Source organism: Quercus lobata, chromosome 9 (assembly GCF_001633185.2).
Source record: "Quercus lobata isolate SW786 chromosome 9, ValleyOak3.0 Primary Assembly, whole genome shotgun sequence".
NCBI lineage: Eukaryota > Viridiplantae > Streptophyta > Magnoliopsida > Fagales > Fagaceae > Quercus > Quercus lobata.
Window position 1 is genome coordinate 43,720,284 of NC_044912.1, and position 21,399 is coordinate 43,741,682.

General features: G+C 35.4%; 1 long non-coding RNA gene and 1 pseudogene across 1 annotated transcript; both read left to right on the plus strand.

Annotated features, from left to right (window-relative positions):
• Nucleotides 1–8,803: 8,803 nt before the first annotated feature.
• On the plus strand, nt 8,804–12,440 carry LOC115962065 (annotated as a pseudogene).
• A 4,506-nt stretch (nt 12,441–16,946) lies between these two features.
• On the plus strand, nt 16,947–17,869 carry LOC115962074. The gene is made up of 3 exons (XR_004085343.1): nt 16,947–17,184; nt 17,473–17,519; nt 17,763–17,869. It is a non-coding gene; the product is annotated as an uncharacterized LOC115962074 (long non-coding RNA).
• The last annotated feature ends 3,530 nt before the right edge of the window (nt 17,870–21,399 follow it).

A 21,399-nucleotide genomic window follows, 5' to 3' on the forward strand; every position in this document is an offset into this window, starting at 1 on the left:
CTTCCACTAGTATAACGGCTTCAGTGCCAAATGTCAGTCTGAATGAGATTTCTCCTGTTGGAACTCTTGTGGTCGTCCTATATGCCCAAAGGACATTTGGTAGTTCTTCAGACCATGCCCCCTTTGCCCCCTCAAGTCGAGTTTTGATAATTTTGAGCTGGCTTCTGTTTGTCACTTTTATTTGACCATTAACTTGAGAGTGTCTTGGAGAAGAGTAGTGGTTCTTGATTCCTAAGTCTTGGCAAATTTTTTGAAACTTGGGATTGTCAAAATGCTTTCCATTGTTCGCTATTATGACACATGGGACTCTAAACCTACAGATGATGTTCTTCCACACAAAACTAGTGATTTTAGCCTCTGTTACCGTTGCTACTGGTTCTGCTTCTACCCATTTTGTGAAGTAATCAATTGTGATGATCAGAAATCTGAGTTGCTTCTTCCTTAGAGGGAATGGGCCCATAATTTCAATCCTCCATCGGGTGAAGGGCCATGGTGAGGATATGGGTGTCATTGTCTCTCCTGGTCATGTTTGGACATTTGCAAAGCATTGACACTTATCGCATGCTCTGACGAGGTCATGTGCATCCTTCTGTAAAGTCAGCCAGTAGTATCCTGCTCTAAGTGCTTTTCCTGCTAAAGACCTTGCTCTAGCATGATTTCCACAAATTCCTTTGTGTATCTTGCGGAGCACATAATCCGCTTCTTTTGAGTTAGCACATCTTAAGTATAGGAGTGAATAACCTCATCTATACAGCACATCGTCAATAATGACGAAGCGGGCTGCTCTGATCTGTATCTTCCTTACTTTCGTTTTTTCTTCTAGGAGCCATCCTTCTTTCAAATAACGGACGATGGGAGTCATCCACTCGTCTTGTTCTTTTATCTTCAGAACCTACTCACCTTCTGTACTTGGTTGCTCCCTTATCTCTATACATAGTTTGAAGGTTGCATTGTAGTCGTTTGATGAGGCCAATCTTGCTAGGAAGTCAACTTCTGCATTTTTGGCCCGAGGGATTTGCACAAAGTCTAGGTTGTCAAAATGCTGTGAGAGTCGTTAGACGATCTTCAGGTACTTCTGCATCCTCTCTTCTTTGGCTTCATAATCTCCCTTCGCTTGTCCAATTATGAGCTGAGAATCAGCTTAGACGATAAGATTCTTTGCTCCGAGAACTTTTGCTAGACTTAATCCTATTAGTAATGCTTCATACACAGCCTTATTATTCGTTGCTGAGAATTGCAGTCTAACTGCATACTTCAATATTTCTCTTTCTGGAGATATGAGCACTACTCTTGTCCCTCCTACTTTTTTTGTGGTAGACCCATTTGTTTGGACTATCCATGTTTCCATTGGGAGTTCTTCTTCCTTGTAAGGATAGGTGAATTCTGCGAAGAAGTCTGCTAGTGCTTGGGCTTTGATTGCTACTCGAGGCCGATATTTGATGTCGAATTGGCCCATTTCAACTGCCCATTGCATGAGTCGTCCAACTGCATCTATCTTGTTCATTGTCTTTCTTATTGGTTAGTCTGTCATAACGATGATGAAGTGTGCTTGGAAGTAAGGACGGAGTTTCCTGGAAGCGACCACCAATGCGAAAGCTATCTTTTTCATCCTTGGGTAATTTGCCTCTGCTCCCTAGAATGCTTGGCTGGTATAGTAGACTAGCTTCTGGACATTTTCTTCTTCTTTGATCAGTGCTGAACTTACTACGATGTTAGACACTGCTAAGTAGAGGTATAGCTTTTCTTCCATCACCTAGGTACTTAGAAATGGTGGCTTCGTCAAGTACTCTTTTAACTTTGCAAGGGCTTCTTCACATTCATTAGTCCACTGAAAGGTCTTTTTCAAGACCTTGAAGAATGGCATGCACTTGTTCGTTGCCCTAGAGACAAATCTATTTAGAGTTGCGAACCTTTCCTGTCAAGCTCTGAACCTCCTTCATTTTTTTTGGTGATTTGACCTCGATTATTGCCTTTACTCTATATAGATTTGACTCTATGCCTCGTTGGGACATCATGAATCCCAAGAATTTCCCTGAAGCAACAGCAAAAACACACTTTGCAGGGTTTAATTTCATATTGTACTGACATAATGTGCTGAAGGTTTCTTTCAGATCGTCCAAGTGGTTGGCTTCATCCTTACTTTTCACCAGCATATCGTCTAAGTATACTTCAAAATTCCTTCCAATTTGGTAAGAGAACATGCGGTTCACCAATTTTTGGTATGTGGCTCCTGTGTTCTTCAATCCAAAGGGCATAACTTTGTAGCAATACAACCCTTCGCTTGTGATGAATGAGGTCTTCACTTGACTAGAAAATGCATCCATGAAACTTAAGAGCTTATGTCTAGCAATTGAGTCTACCAGTTAATCAATCCTTGGCAAGGGAAGCTATCCTTTGGGCAGACTTTGTTCAAGTCTGTGAAATCAACGGACATCCTCCATTTGTCATTGCTCTTTTTACCATTACCACGTTTGCTAGCCAATCTAGATAGAAGAGTTCATTGATGAAACCAGCTTCTAGTAGCTTCTCTACTTCTTTAGTTACTGCTTTATTGCGCTTTGGTGCAAATATTCTCCGCTTTTGCTGTACAGGTTTGCACTCTGGGTTGACGTTGAGATGATGCTTTATGATCTTCCTATCAATTTCAGGCATATCCTCATGTTTCCAGGCGAAAATATCTTGGTTTGCCCTCAAGAGGGAAATCATCTTCTCTTTCTCTAGAGTCGAGAGTGTTGATCCTATCTTCACTACCTTTGACGAATCTCCTTGGACGACCTCAACTTCTTGTGGTATTTCTGACGTTTCGGAGATGGGCTCTAGTTCTTTGATCACTCATGTGTGGTTCTCCCCAGATGTTAAGGCAGCTTGGTAGCACTCTCTTGCCAGAACTTGATCTCTTTTGATTTCTCCTACCCCATGGGCTATTGAAAATTTCACCTTCAAGTAATATGTTGACGTCATTGCTTTTAGCCTGTTGAGTGCAGGTCTTCCCAAGATGATGTTGTATGTTGAAGGTAGTCAACTATAAGGAAATCAATTTTCTTAGTGATCTGTGCTGGGTAAATGCCTGCAATTATGGTTAGAGTGACGATGCCCCTAGGGACGATTCTATGCCCAGTAAAGCTCACCAGAGGAGAGGTGAAAGGCCCGGTCCTTCTCTTGTCCAGTTTCATCTGTTGAAACGTAGGTAAGTAGATGATATCTGCTGAGCTTCCGTTGTTAATAAGTACCTGGTGGATGTTGAATTCTACTCTAAGCATGATTACCAATGGATCGTCATGGGGTTGTCTAATGTCGCGATAGTCTCTCTCTGAGAAGATGATATTAGGTTCATCATTCCTTAGCATTTTCACTGGAGGGAGTTATGAATGGACACTATTTATTTCTTTCACATGGGCTTTTTTCAGGGACTTCAGCATTTCGCGTGCCGTCAATCCTCCTGAGATCATCTTTATCTCTCTTGTAGGAGGTTTACTATCTCTTACTTCTCGATCTCTATCTTTATCGTATTTCTGTTGATATTTGTAGGGCTCCATTTTCTTGACATACTTTTGTAACTTCCCTTGTCGGATTAAAGTCTCCACCTGGTCTTATAAATGTCTACACTTGTTGATGCGATGCCCGTGGTCCTAGTGGAATTTATAGTACTTGTTCTTGTCCTTTCTTTCTGCTAGAGCATTGATTGGCTTCGGCCATTGCAGGGAGGGATTTTCCCTTCTCTGCATCAAGACTTGCTCAATTGGCATTATTAGAGGAGTAAAGTTAGTGAACTTTGGCCTTCTATCTGAAAGTTCCTTCTTTTTTCCTACTGTTTGCCCAACACTTCGTGTCTCCTTCTTTTTATCGTGATTGCTGCTTGTTCCTTCGTCTCTCTTCCTTTTTCTTTTCATTTCTTTTGCAAGCACTGCGTCTTCTGCATTCATGTACATCTGAGCTTTTCGAAGTAATTCCACAACCATTTTTGGTGGGCTTTTGGTGATTGAGAAGAAAAAATCCCTTGGTAGCAACCCTGCTTGTGAAGTTGTAAGGATGACTTGATCTTCAACTTCGTCTACCTACAGTAGCTCCTTATTAAATCGGGTCACGTACTGTCTTAGTGATTCTCCTTCTGCCTATTGAATGTTGAGAAGATGACCGGTTGGCTTCTTGTGTCTTTGCCCCCCAATGAAATGACGAACAAAACCCTTGCTGAGTTATTCCAAAATTTGCAATAGTTCCTAGGGGTATCTTGCTGAACCATACTCTAGTTGCTCCTTTCAGTGTCGTTGGGAATGCCCTGCACATCACCTCGTTTGGGGTCATCTGCAACAGGATCAGTGTCTTAAATGATTCAATGTGATCCAAGGGATCCTTGGAACCGTCATATGATTCTAGCTATAGGAGAGGGAATTTCGGGGGGAAGGGACGGTTCAGTACTCCAATGGTGAATGGTGAGTTTGCCCTTTGAATCATCCCATCCAAATTCTTCTCGCCTTTTTCCTTTATGGCACTTCTTAATTCATCTATCTCCTTCCTCATGTTGCAAAGCTCATTCTCCATCCTAGAGGAATCTTCTACTGAGGTCCTATCTCGCTTGTTGGCTTGGGAGTTTGATTCTTCTTCATTGTTGTGCCCTTTAAATCTTCTAAGCTATTCTTCCTCATTTTGGTTTTCAATTGTTCGCTGATGTTTTGGGTTTTGGGATTCTATTGTCTTTTGCAGCTTTTCATTATGGTGAGTCAGTTCTTCCACATTAGCTAGGAGGGCCTGGATTTGTTGTTGTTGCATAGCTTCTGGATGTTGTACAGCTTTTGCCTCCATCTCGTACTTCGAGGAACTCTTTTTTCTCTAGGAAAGATGGCTTGAATGATTAGTGATTCCCACAGACGGCGCCAAACTGATGATGCAAAAAATTAGCAGTTGTGCTCCTCGTCGTAGTGGATGGACGAAGCTGTGATTGGGGTTGTCTCTGTTGGAGGAAAACCTGCAAAACAAACTGGGTGGAAGAGTAACACGCCAGTGTGGTGTTAGCCAAACCGCCTCCGATGCTTAAGTCAATAAGGGAGAAAGATTTTGGAGAGAATTGACTAGAGAGAGATTTTCGTAGAGTATTTTTGTGTGTACTTTTAACTTCTGTTGCCTTCTCTTTTTATAGTTATGTGCCTCATTAATGGGCAATGAATTGCTATATTTATGCTCAACGGTTACTGAGTTACAAAATCTTCGTTTGAAGTTCATAGCTCACTCTGTGACCGTTGCTCCATCCGTTACACTTTGTCATCAATGAGCGTAACAAATGCTTAACGTCATCTCTTGGTTAATGACGATCTCAGCTTAATGACAATCATAAATTTCTAACTCATCAGTTAGTAAAAACATAATGGATAATTTTAGAACATAAATAAATGCAAAGTTTATCAAGCACCAAATGACTTGTAACGACAAATCTCTCCATTGCTTGTTGGAAAAAGAAAAACAATAAAATAAAAATTCATCCAATTTTTTTAAAACTCTTTAATTAAAACAATTGATTTTAGAATTAGGGAATAAGAAATAAAGAAAGGTAATTCTTCTTCCTTCATAGGAGTTCTTCTAGGACAATGAATCTAATTTTTTAATGCCTCACTTTAACAAAATTTGGTCAAAAGGGTGTCAAGGGGGAAATATTTTGTCTCTTCCGAGTTGAGGTGGAGTATCATTTTCTCAAACCTCAAGAGAGAAGAATGTAATTACCCATTTTATTACTAATGAAGTTCTTATAAGCTATAATATTCATTTTTAATAAACTACCAAATATCAATTATAAATACATAGATAAAACTAAATTCAAGTTTGACTTTTTTTGAGTTTGAAAAAACCCAAATCCAACTAATGTAACTACTTTTTTTGTTATGAGTTTTGAATAACACTAGGTAATAATGATAAAGGTATTTTGTATTGATTCAAATAAATTAGTTTGGGCAAAGATGACTTAGGTTAGTTTGAATTATGATAAGTCATGATTTTGTGTGTGTTAAATTCTAAGGAAATAAGATATTTATCTTTATCTCAAAAAAAATTCATGTATAAATTTTGATTTAGTGAATAAATGAATGAAGAGAATGTAAGAACTCATCTAGTTAGAAGAGTGCTCAACATTTCTCCTTCCTATTGGACAAAAAGGCATACTATGGAATAAAGTTAGCCAACATCCATCTCTCTCTCTCTCTCTCATTTGAATTGGTGACTTAATTGATGACAAGGGACTTTATAGTTTTTTTTTTTTTTTTTTTTTTAATTTATTTATAATTTTTGCTTCCTAATACAAATAATCATCACTTTTATAGATAAGTTAACCAAAACCCATAAGTTACAAATTTTTTGTTAGTATAATTTGAAGATTTGAACTCCTTAATCCATTTTAGTAAACTTAGAGACCCTGGTTGCTGGTTCCTCGAAAAAAATGTACATAATATTTTTTGAATTAATTTAATTATTTTTGGATATAAAAAATAAATCCAACCTATATATATATATTTATATATTTCCTTCTAAAAAAATCTAAAAAGTATTTAATCTAAAATAGTTTAAGGAAAAATCAACATAAATTTTGGATCCCAACCTTGAATCACCAAAACAAAAGAAGACCAAACCAAAAATGCCCTAGACTAGGAGTACAATATTGCAAATACCTTAAGATTTTTTATTTTTTAAAATAACAATAGAAAAATTCCCACCATTTTTTCCCATAAACATGATCATATGATAGTATTTAAATCTATAGTTTTCAACTCTATGATAATTGGTATAGATCATACAAAAACGCTAATATATATATATATATATATATATTTTAATATAGACAGGATTAAGATACTAGGTTTCTTGGTCAATAAAAGATTTTAATGGTTGAATTAATTAAAAATCATAAAAATTCCCAAAACATCAATATATATTTCTTGTTTTTAATCACAAAAGTAAAATTATTATGAAAAAATATTAACAAATATTATTAATTATACTAAAAGAAATTTATAAATTAACCATAATAATAATAATAATGTGATAATTGCGACATCAACAATATAATTTATCAAATTTTAATTAATTTTTTGTGTAATGTTTAAAATTTGACAATGCTAATTAAATTTAAGTCTATGTAGCATGTAGTAATCTCTCTCTTCTCTTATTTATTTATTTAAGTATATGCAACAATCTCTTTAAAAAAAAAACAACTCATAAAAATAAGCACAACCTGAGAAAAGGGAAGACATAGCTCTAAGTGCTCAATGCAATGAAGCGGACACGTATTTGAAATGTTGGCTCTAAGACGAGTCTCTTTAAAAAATAAGAAAAAATGAGTCCCTTAAAAAAAGAAAAAAAAAAAAAGATTGAGTTGGCTCCAGAATGCTAGAGTCAGATTGAGAACAACTTATTTAATTAAAATTAAAATTTTTGCTGAAAGTACTGTAAATACTAAGGGTTCGATTGGAAACAATTTATTTAATTAAAACTGAACTTTTTGCTGAAAGTGTTGTAAATAAAAGTAAAAACTAGCTAAAATAGTACAGTAAGACCCGTGAATAATATTTAAAAGTTCAATGGAACTATAAATAGTAATAAAAATAAGTTAAATAATAACTGTAAGGACACAATTGGTGACGACCCATAATAGTGTTGGGTTCGCACGTAAAAAGACCTAAACAATATCATTTATAGAGCGTGGGTTTGAAAGGTTAGGCCTTAGTCACAAGACAGTGGATTCTTCATGGTGTTCATACATAGTTAAATCGTGTTCGCTCTAGGAGTTTTTCTCCAGGAGGCGGGTTGGGAGGCTCTGGTTTTTGGCCATTTTTCCCAGCCCCCTTCTTGGTGCATTAACCTTCATATTATATAACCCTTCTTGGTTGATCTTAGCCCTACACTTGTTAGTCAGGTAGGTGCCCACTTCTATAGCCATCCCATCAGCTGTGCCTCCTTGCTTTCTATTAGTTGCGATGATTGAAGTCACCCTATCCAGGCGTCTTTTCTCATTAACATGGTCAGGACGCTGGCGGGTGCATTTAATGTAGAAGGGACGTATTTACCCTGAACCAGTTTTGCATCGTACCCCCACGTGGGCCCATTCTACTCGCATCTCCTTCAGGGGGCTTTTTGGGGGCGACCTTCATTGAGACGTTGCTCTTCCCCCTGAAGTCCTGGAGTGCCGAGGACATGGTCGTCCTCAGCTGTTCCCCTCGACACTTCGGCCTTTCCCCATTCGTCCTCGGCACACACCCTCCTCGACATGGGCCCCGAGCCCTAATAGAGCGTGGACCGGATCATAAGTTCCCTAGCCCCACAATAACAAAAATAAGTTAAATAGTAAAATAATGTGATTTTAAACTCACTTTGCTAAGTGGAATGCAACCTAATTGTAAGTCGAGTTCCTTAAAAAAAAAAAAAAAAAAACAAAACAAAACAATTTGGAGTAAGACACATAGTCGCTTGGAGAGTAAAACATGGTATGATATGAGAGAGAGAGAGACAGAGAGAGTATAATAATAATAATACAATCAAAGCCTTCCCATAACTTTACAATTTTTCAATTACAACTACCCACAACATACCACCAAAACAAAACCACCTCACTTCCACTTCTCTCTTTCTTTCTTTATCTAACACAAACACACACACTCGTTCACACGCACATCCAGTCAGAGAGAGATACCCGCGGATCCCATCGTGCCACGTCAGATCCAACTCATCTGTCCGCCGTACCGGAATGCCATTTCCGGCCACCCCAGGTCCCCCCCCCCCCACCCCCACATCCTCTCTTTCTATATTTGCTTCACTTTATATCACACTCTTTTTTTGTGGGTTTCTGCTTTCTGGGTCTGTGAATCTTTGGGTTTCATTTCTGTGAATGTAGTGCCTTTTTTTTTTGGGTGGGGACTTGTCCTTTTTGCCCTCTTTTGGATCTCTATGATACTCGAATCAAATTTACTCTCTCTTTCTAGATTTGCTTTTGTTTTCTGCTCAAAGTGCAGCTTTTTGTGCCCTTCAAAATTCTGCTTTTTGTTACAGTCTACTTTTAGTCCCACGTAATTTTCTGTTTTTCCTTTTTGGGTATGTTTTAATTAACTTTTTTTTTTTAGTATAAATATGCGTAATTTTGGTTCATTTCTGTTCTGGGTTTTGCCTTTTTGAATCAAAATTTGGGCCTTCGAGCATTTTTTTTTACTAAGCGGGTATCAGTGAGATTTAGTTTTAGGGTCTTTGAGACTTTAGAGGCTTTGATCAGTGTAGCTTAGCCAAAACTCAAAAAAAAAAAAAGTATGGAGTTATTTTTTAGGATTTTTTTTTTGAAATATTAATGGAGTTTTTTTATTAAGCTTTACCTTGAGTTTGATCAGGGAATATAGTGACGCATGAATTGATGTGATATCTCATGCGAATATGGTTAATTTTCTCTCTGCATAGAAGTGGACTTGTCTTTTGTAATTCTCATTTTCACATTACTTTAGGCCATAAACAGTGTTTTAAACAAATAGCTCTCTCTCTCTCTCCCTCTCTCCCTCTCTCACGCTCTACGTCTTTTATATTTATTTTATATTATTTATCGTAGGGGAACATGAAGCTTACCTGCTTTTAAGTAAAAAATAACATCTGTGTTTGAGCTTTAATTTTTTTGGTAAGCAAATGTAGGAGTGATTTATATGTATGCAAGGTTTTGGGTGATTAGGATTACAATCTTCTTGTTCTTTCCTTATTTGTGTAGAATATATGGTATGTAGTCAAAGTGTATAAATGCTTCTATGTATGCATTTTATTTTTTATAATTAATTATTGAACGAAAGATGGTATTTTGGTATTAATTTTCTGAAATATTGTCACTACAGGCGTTTAAAATGAATGGGATTCAGAGCAGGAAACCTTACACTACTGAGAAACCCGTCCCAGGAAAGATGGTGAACCTTTTTGATTTGAGTTCGGGCGTTGCTGGAAACAAGATGCTTACTGATAAACCGCATCGTGATGGTAGTTTCCTTTCTAATATTTCTCTTCATTTTGTTATCTAATTTGCCATGAAACTTTCCACTTTGCTTTGCGGTTCATATGTAAAATGCAAAATATTCTTGACTACAATTTTTTTTTGACTGATCTTTGCTTTGGTAATCAGTTACTCTATAAATTCTTGAGCAGTTATGGCATATGATTGTATTAATCGTGTAATCAAAAAAATTTTGACAGCCCCATTTGTTAAAGTTCACTTGTTTTAATGTCAGTCTATTCCATTACTGGATTTCTTTTTTGCGTATTGTTGTTGTTTTCAAAAAGAACTACGTGCAATGTCATTTGGCATTGTTAACTATAACTTTTAAATTGCCTTGTACGTTCTGAAGTTCTTGAACAATATACATTAAGCTAGTGGAGAATTTTGATTTAATTTTGTTCATCTGTCTGCTTGGCCTGTACTATTGGCATCATGTATAAATTCCTTCAGATTGATGTAGACCCCCTTCTTTGGTGGTTAGTTAATTTGCTTTCTCTGTCTATGCTTCTCTCTCATGGTTGGGGGTATAAATCATAAAATAATATATTCCCCACCAGATAGAGGCTTAAAGTAATTAGCATTTTGTGCTCAATTGAGTAATATTGTTGTTAAATTACAATATCCTCTTCTCTCCTCAACCAGGCCGGCTACTTCTCTTATGGTTTCTTTAGTTGTATATTTTGGATTAAATTATTGCCGATGAGCTTTAATTTAATACCACTTCCTCCTTAATATATATAAAGAGACGGAGAGTATGGTTGTGGGTGTGCATTTTTAACTTAACAAATAAATTTAAATTATTTCATACTATTTCTAGCTCTTGTTGAGATGGAATTGGTTGTTTGGCAGGTTCTTCGCTCTCAAGGAATAGATCGGATGTGGCAAGGACATGGAGTCCTCTTGGAGATCAGATAGAGAAAAAGATGGCTCTTGTTCGTCAAAAATTCATGGAAGCAAAGCGACTCTCTACAGATGAAAGGCTTCGCCATCTAAGGAATTTCAAGATGCATTGGAAGTTTTAAGTTCCAATAAAGATTTATTACTGAAGATTTTGCAAGAACCAAATACCTTATTTTCCCAACATCTATATGACCTGAAGTCTACAAAGCGCACCACTGTTCTTAGACCTTCGAAGATGGTTGATAATGACAAATTTGTTGGATCAGGGAAGAAGAATGATAAACAAATAAAAAAGCCAGCTAAGGTGAACCAAGCAGTTATGTGGGACAAAGGTGACCCTGGATATTCTCCTAGTTCTGTGAATCAGAAAGTTGATGAAAGTCCTTTTCAACCAACTAGAATAGTGGCATTGAAGCCTAGCCCTGGCAAGAGTCAAGACATCAAGGCTGTTGTTTCTTCACCTTCCTTATCACCAAAAATATTGCACGGTGAAAGCTTTTATGAGGAAGCTGAAGACACTGAAATATTAGAATCGAGGGAAATGGCAAAGGAGATCACCAGGCAGATGCGTGAAAATTTGATGGGTCACCTAAGGGATGAGACTTTGCTTTCTTCTCTTTTTTCCAATGGCTACACTGGTGATGAGAGTTCATTTAACAAATCAGAGAATGAGTATGCAGCGGGAAATCTTAGTTGATTCTGAAGTCATGTCACCGTCTCCTAGGCATTCATGGGATTACATCAATAGGTTTGGTAGCCCTTATTCTACGTCATCCTTCAGCCGTGCATCATGTTCTCCAGAGTCATCAGTTTGTAGAGAATCAAAGAAGCGACTCTCTGAAAGATGGGCCATGATGGCATCACATGGGACTTCTCAAGAGCAAAGACATGCCCGGAGAAGCTCTAGTACTTTGGGTGAGATGCTTGCTCTTTCAGATACAAAGAAGTCAGTGGGATCTGAGGACAAGGATAGTAATAAAGAACAAGAACCAAGGGAATTAGTCTCATGTGTAAACCAATAATTTAAATAAAGAAGGTGTGGTTGATTCTCCTAAAAATTTTCTGAGGTCAAAATCTGTTCCTGCGTCTTCTACAGTGTATGGTGCCAGGCTCAATGTTGAAGTTTCTGATATTTAGGTGGTCAAAACACATGTTCCCAATGAGCTGACAAAAGCAAAGGGCATGAAATCATCATTCAAAGGGAAGGTTTCAAGTTTATTTTTCTCAAGGAATAAGAGATCGAATAAGGATAAATGTGCTGCATCTCAAACTACAGATGAAGCTAATTTTGCCTCCACTGAAACAACAGCATCTCCATTACATCCTCATGGAGTGATTAGTGATGATGCCTCTCAACGTTGAAAATTTTAAGTTGTCAGACTAGAAAAGAAAGTTAACTTACTGAAATCACAATTGAGCAAACTTATTATTTAAGTTTGGGCAATAATATGTTAAGCGAGAGTTTGTAAACTTTTTGTATGAAGTGTACTCTAACGAGTATTCTCAAACTTGATTTCTTCAATATTACTCCTTGACTTGACATTAAGGGTTTGTTTGGATGGAGGAGTGAAAAAGGGAGAGGATGGAAAATATTTAGTTTTCTCTCGTGTGTTTGGTTGGAGGGGTGGAAAAGTGGAAGGGTGGAAAATTCTTTTGTTTAGTTGGAGAGAAAAAGGGAAAGATGAAAAATGTAATTTGTATAAATTGACTATTATACCCTTGTTATATAATAGGTAAGAAATAGATTTATTTGTACTTATTACATAATATTAAATTTATCACATCATATATATAAATTTATATTATTATTTTTATTATTATAATGTAAAAATTAGATCAGGTCATGTTGGAAAAAAAAAAAAAAGAACGTTTAGGTTACGTTGGAGAAAAAAAAAAGAAAAAAAGAAAGAAGAAAGAACGTTCAGGTCATGTGAAAAAAAATAAATAAATAAAAAGAGAGAAAGTTCTGGTCACGTGAAAAAGAAAAAAGAAAAAAAGAGAACGTTTAGGTCACGTTTAAAAAAAAAAATTTGGGAGGGCATTACGGTAAAACTGCACTGAGGCAGCTTTCCCTCATTGCTTTTCCTCCCGATTTGGGAGGAAAAAAATTTGTCTCCCTGGTTTTTCACTTTCCCTGTTTTCTTCTTATTCCCAAACAGAGGAAAACTCAGTTTTTCACTTCATTTTCCTTCTTACATTTTCCATCCTTCCTAAAATCCACCCAACCAAACACGGTGTAAGAAAACTATTTAAATACAACCCTCACTAACACTTATTAAACTTAACACAGGAATTAGCCAACACAAATGTAAAACCTAACAATGAAAAATAAAGTAGCAATGGAATTAATGACTGTTGTTATAATTAGGCAAAATAAAATTATATTTAAAAAAGAGTGTAAAATTGAAATATTTAAAATTACAAACATAGTGGTGAGGGCCTTAATTTAGCCAAATAAAATTTCTTTTCAAAAAAGAAAATAGTCACTGAGATTTTTTTTTTTTCCCCTTTTTTTAAGTTGTGTTATACAGTGAATAAAGAATCTTTATCTGCCACTAATACAGTGAAAGTATTGTAAAAGTTTGATTTCAATGTCCCGAGTAACCAACAGTTCAAAAACAAAGAGAAGCCTTGACAGCGGCAGGATAAGCAAGTCCACACCTTTAGAGAGTGTTCCAACTGGCAACCAACCACGTTGGATGAGAGCTGCAAGGGTAAGAGAAGGAAAGGGGATCCAGTTTCTTTCTGTAAAAATAGAGGTCCATGTCTGTGGCTGGTTTTTTCAGCTGGACTGTTAAAGATTCTATTGTGACAGCAACTTTATTGGCTTTTTTATGAAGGATTATTGAAGATTCTAGCTTTGGGATTTCTCTCTGTTAGAATTCTTAGAAGCAACAAAGAGGTGGCAGAGTTACCTAATAGAGAGGCTGTGGTAAAGGACATTCAGCAGTTTACAAATGTTTGGGATTGACATGTGGATAGACGTTTTGGCAAAGCCTTGATCTCTAGCAATCATTGCCCCTAAGTCTTTATGAACAGTAGCTTGGACAATAGACAGAGAGCTCCTAATCTTCTAATCTTTTCTTCTTGTGCTGTTTTGGTTCCTTCGTTTCAATGTACCCAAAAAAGAATGGCAAGAAAAGGTTTTTGTTGGTGTTTTAAAGGCAGTAGAAATCATGGGCTGGAAAGCTTTTACTGCCAAAGGTATTATTAATTTATTATTTTACCCATGTTTCCATTCAAAATTATGCTTATGGGTTGTCCTCAGTTTAGAATTCTATTAGCACAAGCTGATTGGTAAGAAAAGGCATGACAAATTGACAGGTAATTCAAAGCGAATAAACTAGAATTCTAATTCTTATATCTTTCCTTCTTGTCCTTTGCATATAATTTGGTTTGCTTTAATTTAAAGTATGGAAAAGGGGTTTTATTTGTTTGGAACTATCAAAATGCTTTCTTATTTCTTCTTGTCATCTAGAAATCTAGTTTGGTTAGATCTGTCCATTACTAATGTATAGTAATAGTTTGATTTCTGTTAATTTCACATGTTTGATGGCCCTCTTCCTTAATTGGTGGAGCTCCTCCGTCAACGAGTGGTCTCATATTCCATTGCGTTGTGGAGCAGCGTTGCTGCCTTTATTTACCAAAAATAGAAAAGAAAAAAAAGTAATAGTTTGATTTCTGTGTGACTGTGTATGTTAGCTAACAGTTCAAATTAAAGGAAAGCCTTGACAGTGGAAAAATAAGTCCAGACATTTATAGAGTCTTCCAAATGGCAACCAATCCTGAAATGGGTAGGGGATTCAATTTTTTTTTTTTTTTTTTTTTTATCGGTAAAAATAGAGATAGATGTATGGTCATGGCTGTTGTTTTAGCTGGGCCGTTAGGGATTCTATATTTCTATGAAAGCAGCTGTATTGTCTTTGTGTGAAGGAGCAAGGATTGTTGAAGCTGCAAGCCAAGCCTGCAAGCCTTGAGATTTCTCTCTGTCAGTATTCTTAGAAGTAATGTCTTCTCATAAACTATATTGCACTACAAAAGTTGGTTGTCATGTTCAAATTGATATTAAAAAAAAAAAAAAAAATAGAAGTTTTTTTTTGGAGAACTAGTTCCATGTATCATTTAGAACTTAGATCCCCGATGTCATATTAGTCAATCAAGATTATCTACCTTTCTATAATAAAAAATAATAAAAAAATTTAAAATTCTTATCTAGTTGAATAATTTTCGGTCAAAATTTAAACACTTGAACTCCTACTTTATTTATATAATAATTGAGTTGTTAACTTCACTGAAAACACTATGTTATAATGAACAACTGAAAGCTTGGCTGTAACATGATCATGATTATAGAAAACAAAGGAAGAATCCATGAAAATTATGTAGAAATACTGGATTATCTTGGCCTTTACCATTAGGGGTTCTTATCGATAAATCTCTCGAAAAAGTTAATGACAATGGTTAGTGGATGCATGATTTACAACATTAAATGGGCAAGAACATAGTTTATCAAGAGTTCTCTAAAGAGTTTGGAAAGCATAGTAGATTGTGGTTATATATTTGTAGACATTAATAATGTTCTTACAAAAAATATATAAGAGGTTATCTTGAAAACTTGAGCAACGTACCATTTATATAGTTCAATAGACTTAGAACGGTTTTGGTAATCTTACATTTTGCAATTCTTTAATCCTTTTATTCATGACTATGAACAAAAGCAATTAAAAACAGCCTTAAAGTTGCTTGAACCAAAATAGGCATATTGGAATCTTGAGAGTCCTTTTAAAAAAGTATCATCTTAAATTGCTCATAATTGGTAATGTTCACCTGTTGTATAATCTTGAAACATCTTCCTAATGGCTTGAGCTTTCTTGATTAGTGTGGATACCCTTAAAAAAAAATTTAAACAAGTTTCCATCCTGTTAAGCAACTTTTAAAAACTTATTGAAATTCCAAACTTCATTGGGAAATTGGTCCTTGAAGATTGTATAAATTTACCTAGGTGCACATATCAATTGGAGCTCATAAAAAATATATGTAAAATAATATAATAAAAAAAACTTAAATTTCTTAGTTGTAAACTCTCAATATTATCTCAATAAAATTTCTAAACTTTTCACTAAAAAAATTCTAATAACAAAAATTATCGAGTAGTCTCTCACGCCTCCAACAAATATATATATATATATATATATAGAGAGAGAGAGAGAGAGAGAGAGAGTGGTGCATCCTTCCTCCCAATCACATGCCGTTTTGGTATTTTTATTTTGAAAATATAAGATGTAAAATGCTAAAAATGTATTTAAATTTTTTTAAAAATGTTACATATTTTTAAAGCAAACATATTTATTACTATCAGTTTATTAGTGTATAAAAAAAATATTTATTTATATAATTTAATATTTATTAATAAAATTATTTATTACATCACTGATTCGACCATCGGTCCAACCCGGGTTGAACCATAAAATCATTAACAAATCCCTAATTGGCTCTTTTACCAAACTGGTTTTTTTTTTCATTTTTTAAATGGTTTATATAATTGGGTTGTTGACTTTAATGAAAACACTATGTTATAATGAACAACTGAATGTTTGGCTCTAACATGATCATTATTATAGAAAACAATGGAAGAATCCATGAAAATCATGTAGAAATAGATTATCTTGGCTTTTACAATTAGGGGTTCTTATTGATAAATCTTTCGTAAAAGTTAGTGACAATGGTTTATGGATGCATGATCTACAACATGAAATGGGCAAGAACATAGCTTCTCAGGAGTTCCCTAAAATGCATAGAGAGCGTAGTAGATCATGGTTATATACTCGAGGACATTAATAATATTCGTACAAAAAATATAATAAGAGGATTATTTTGAAAACTTGAGCACATACCCTTCTATATAGTTCAATGGACTTAGAATGGTTTTGGTAAACTTACATGACGGTAAAGAAAAAGAAAGAGAAAACTTGAGCACATACCCTTTTATATAGTTCAAGGAACTATATGGAACTTGACCATGGTTCACACTTGAATGATGGTCCTTCATCTTGTTTGTTAAATAGATCACCAATGAAGTGACGAATTTCCAAAACCACTATATATAGTCTACTCTCTTTAGGGCTTCTTTCATTTACGTATCTGAAACACAACGAAGTGACGAATTTCCAAAATTACTCATACAGATCCATCACCGATCATCGGAACAGCTCTACCACAACGTGGTGGTCTCCGTGGAATTCGGAGCTCCTATTTCCACAATTCAAATCCAACTTCCCAATCAACCAAAGGTTCTTCTCCTAAATCATTCATTTTTCTTCATTAATTGATTTTTCATTTATGTTCCTTTTGGTTCAAATTTGTTTCCATAAACAAAGTACTAATTATAATTAATGACAAATGTATTACCAGTTGAGATTAATTAACAAGTTCTAAATTTCAATTAGGAAATTTTTTTGGCACGTTTAATTTTTGGATTCGGAAAATGGATTATTATATAAATAGGGTTTAGAAATTTCATAGAGAAAAATTAGGAAACTAGAGTAGAATGTTGATGTCAGTATTCCCTTAAGTTGCAGAATAAATGCTTCTTCCACAGCTTTAGAAGGAAGACAGAGTCCGAGATGTAATTTTCTATTGCTGCCCATACATTGCTTTGCTCTTCTGGAGCTGCATATTCTTTGGGTTGGCAGTTTAACTTCTTATTTTCCTTTTCATAAAGTAAAATATTGTTTCTCTTTGTGCCAAATGTTTAAATATGTGCAAGCTCTATTGTCATAATTATGTTGTATTTCTAGTGGGAACAATGATAGGTAATTGCAACTTGTGTTTGAAAATAGTAATCATTCCATTTGAATGTAACTTGCAGACGATGACCCCAAAACTTCCAAATTTGCATTTTTAAGAAATTGAAGGAAAATGTAGGCTGCAAATACAAATCCTATACATTGCATAAAGAAGAAACCAGTCAAAAATTCAAAATTAGTGACTATTCCATAGGTAAGTGTTCAGATATGCATCTCAACTACAATTTGTGTTTATCCGTATATTTTTTTCTCCTGGTCCTAAAGGCTGGTATAAATTTTTTTTTTTTAAGACAAGTTCTATGGATATGAATTAGCCATACTCAAAATATTCAAAAGCAATGCACTGGTCTGGACATGATTATCTGTGTGCTTTCTCTGTACCATGCAGAAAACGCCAACAGCATTAAATTTAGCTGCAAGGACTTTGGTTCCTCATTGCTTGCTGAAAACATTACACCTAGTAACTTTAGCTCACTCCTCTCACCTATTGGTGGCGCATCAATGAACTCAGGTGTGCTTCTGATTTTTCTTTTCTTGGTTATTTTATAAATAAGAAGGGAAGAAAATCTTTACAACAAATTACGGTAATATTGCTTGTAGATAAATGGAATGTTCACTCTCATTTGAATATGCAATCTAATTTTCATACCCTTTTTGTGATTTCATCATAACTTTTTAAGTTATTGTGTGAAATAGCTCCTCATTTGATGTCCAAAATGTTCTGGCCAGTCATTTTTAACTTCTTCAAAAGTGGCACATATAAATGCAATTATACTGACTTATTAAACTTTTTTTTAAAAGAAAAGGTGACATTGTACTTTCCTGAGACCACTTGTAGTGATGTCACCTGGTATTCTGAATACCTAGCAAAAATTCTTCCAATGCTTTGCAAGAGATGAACTCTGCTTCCTTCATTGTTGACCACTTGTTTCTTGGTAATTGATTCCTGGTGCTGCCCATGCAATATGAAACTTGTGGAGGGCTATTTGACAACATGGATAGAATTAGAAAGCCATCTAGAAATGGTTTTTTAGTAGGCTAGGATTAGACTAAATTGTATTTTAGTATTCCAAAAGGTGAGAGAGAGTTATTTGGCTTTAACATTCTTAAGTAGAATATTCACCACCACTTTATTTGACCTCACTCTCAGTATGGGGTTCTGCTTCATAATTTAATGTTACATAATTCGTAATATCTTTAATTACAATATCCACATTAATGTTCTCATCTTGTAAATTATGATGCCAAATTAGAACCACTAATGAAATTTCTCAGTTTGCTATATATCCTGTGGAATTGGAATCCAGAACTTGATTTGGTACTTGCAACTAACCCATTTTGACTTTTAGTTTTTGGTTGGAAGAGATAACTCCACTGGAAGCTTGTACAACCTCAGTAGGTATATGCAGCATGCATGAAAATATTGAGAAATATCAACGTGTTGAATCCTGGGGTTATGTGTACTTTGTTTGGTAGCTAAAATTATGGAAGGAAAGGAATAAAATAATATATATTTTTACAAGTTATTAAGCATTTTCAAAATCTATTCTCTCCCTAGCAGCCCCATGGATTTTTATTGCTTGTTTAAGTTAGATTATAACAATCTTTTACTGCCTCCAAACCTCACAACTATAGATTCTGGTGGAATGCTTTGCTGAATAGTCTCATATGCTTGCAAGTATGCCTTTTATGTTCAGGGGCCCAGAACAGGCATGGAGACTTTTGTTTTTTCAAAAAAGAGACAGAAATTACGTAAATGGGTTGTGGAGACCTCATATCCTCATATTGAAGAAATCTGTTCAAAGGGGTTAGACACATGACCATTAATAAGTTCTCTCTTTTTTTAGCCTCATATCGTGGACTTGTATAAAATCTCTTTATAAAAAGAGACAGAAATTATGCGAATGGGTTGTGGAGACCTCGTATCCTCATATTGAAGAACTCTGTTCAAAGGGGTTAGACACATAACATTAATAAGTTCTCTTTTTTTTTTTTTTCTTTTTTTTTTAGCCTCGTATCATGGACTTTAAGAAATTTTCTCAGGTATGACTTTGTTTCTTTGCTTCTTAGTCGCCTTTTCCCCAAGAGCAACAAAAACAGTGTTTGCTTCTCTTGCTTTCCATGTGGATGTGACGTTCTGTTGGTGTTGGCGATTAAGCTGAAATTACATGTCCCTGGCAGGGTTTAAGGGAAGTAGATATTGATACCAAATCTCAGTTTCTTGCTTTTTTGGACTCGCATAGTCAGCTCAAAAAATTAAGTCATATGTCTGCAAGGAACTTTATGGAACTTCACTATGGTTCACACTTGGATGATGGTCCTTTATCTTGTTGGTTGAATAGATTGCCAGAGTAGAATAGCATGTCTCAAGTATGAAATGAGGGAACCCAGATTTGAAGTAGGAGGAAGAAGTTCTACTCTATGTACTCTGTGATTCCACTTATGGATTTCAATCTAAAAGATATGGGATCTCTTGAATATAATCATCTCAAAGAACTGGATGACTTGCATCCAAAAAAATATTTGATTGAAAGTGAGTCACATCCTCTTCTTCTGGGTTGGGACTTTGACAGGAATCCAGAGGAAAGAACCTTGTCTATTACTTGTCAAACTATAGAGCTGAGTGTGTATTCACCTTCATTAAGTTCCTGGGATGATTATTATCAGCACACTGGATGATAGGATAGGAGCAAAAGACTTGAGTGAATCATCCTTCCTGTCCACTTATTCTCCAAATGTTATTTCATTACCATGGTCCCATTCAGCCAGCTATAAGGACATTGATTTTGGAAAACAAGTTGAAGTCAAGAAAGATATAAATGCTGATTTTAACCATTTTCCTTTAGCTCTAACACTTGCACCAGACTATCTTTTACTCTGGCTGAAGATTGCAAAAATGGCACTAAATGCAAAGATGGCAGTATGTTCCTTTCTCCTTATAATCTCCATATAATGGGTGTGTTTGGATAGAACTTATTTTGCTGAAACTGAAAATTGAAAATACTGTAGCAAAATAATTTTTAAATGTGTGAATAGTACCGTGGGACTCATTTTTAATGAAAAAATTGATAAAAAATGAAATTTGTGGGTCCGTAAACAGTGCACGAATGCACTGTTCACTTAAAATTGGTCAAATGTTGCGGCTGCTGTTCATGTACAGTACATGAACAGTAACCGCTTGTGAGAAGGAAAATGCGTGAAAAAAAAAAAAAAAAAAGAAAAAAAAAAAGGAGAAAACGTAGAAAACGCAACGCAGCGCAGCAAACGCGAACACAAACACACACAATGTGCAAGGTTTTTGGTGAGAGATATCATCATCCTGGTTTAGAAGGTTTCCTCCTTTGCTCTGGACTTGACATTGATCTAGAATGGGATTGCCCATCATTAAGTGGTTTCTCAAGGAAGCATCATTCACCTTTCAATTGTGCTTTTCAATCTCCCAGAAATTAAGGAACATCTTCATGCTTTCTACTTAAAGACAAGAATGAAAGTTGCCTGGATGGTTCAAGTCATAGAGGAACCCTTAGTCTTGTCAGTGATATTGTTAACATCCAAGCTTCCCAAGTGCCTCTAGACAAAGACAAATCCTTCCCTTTGCTGCTCGATAAATCAAGCTGGAAGGGGACTTTTGGGAAATGTATTGTGATGATAGTGAAGATGCTGCCAAGCACTTTGGACATGCTATTCATGATTTCATTA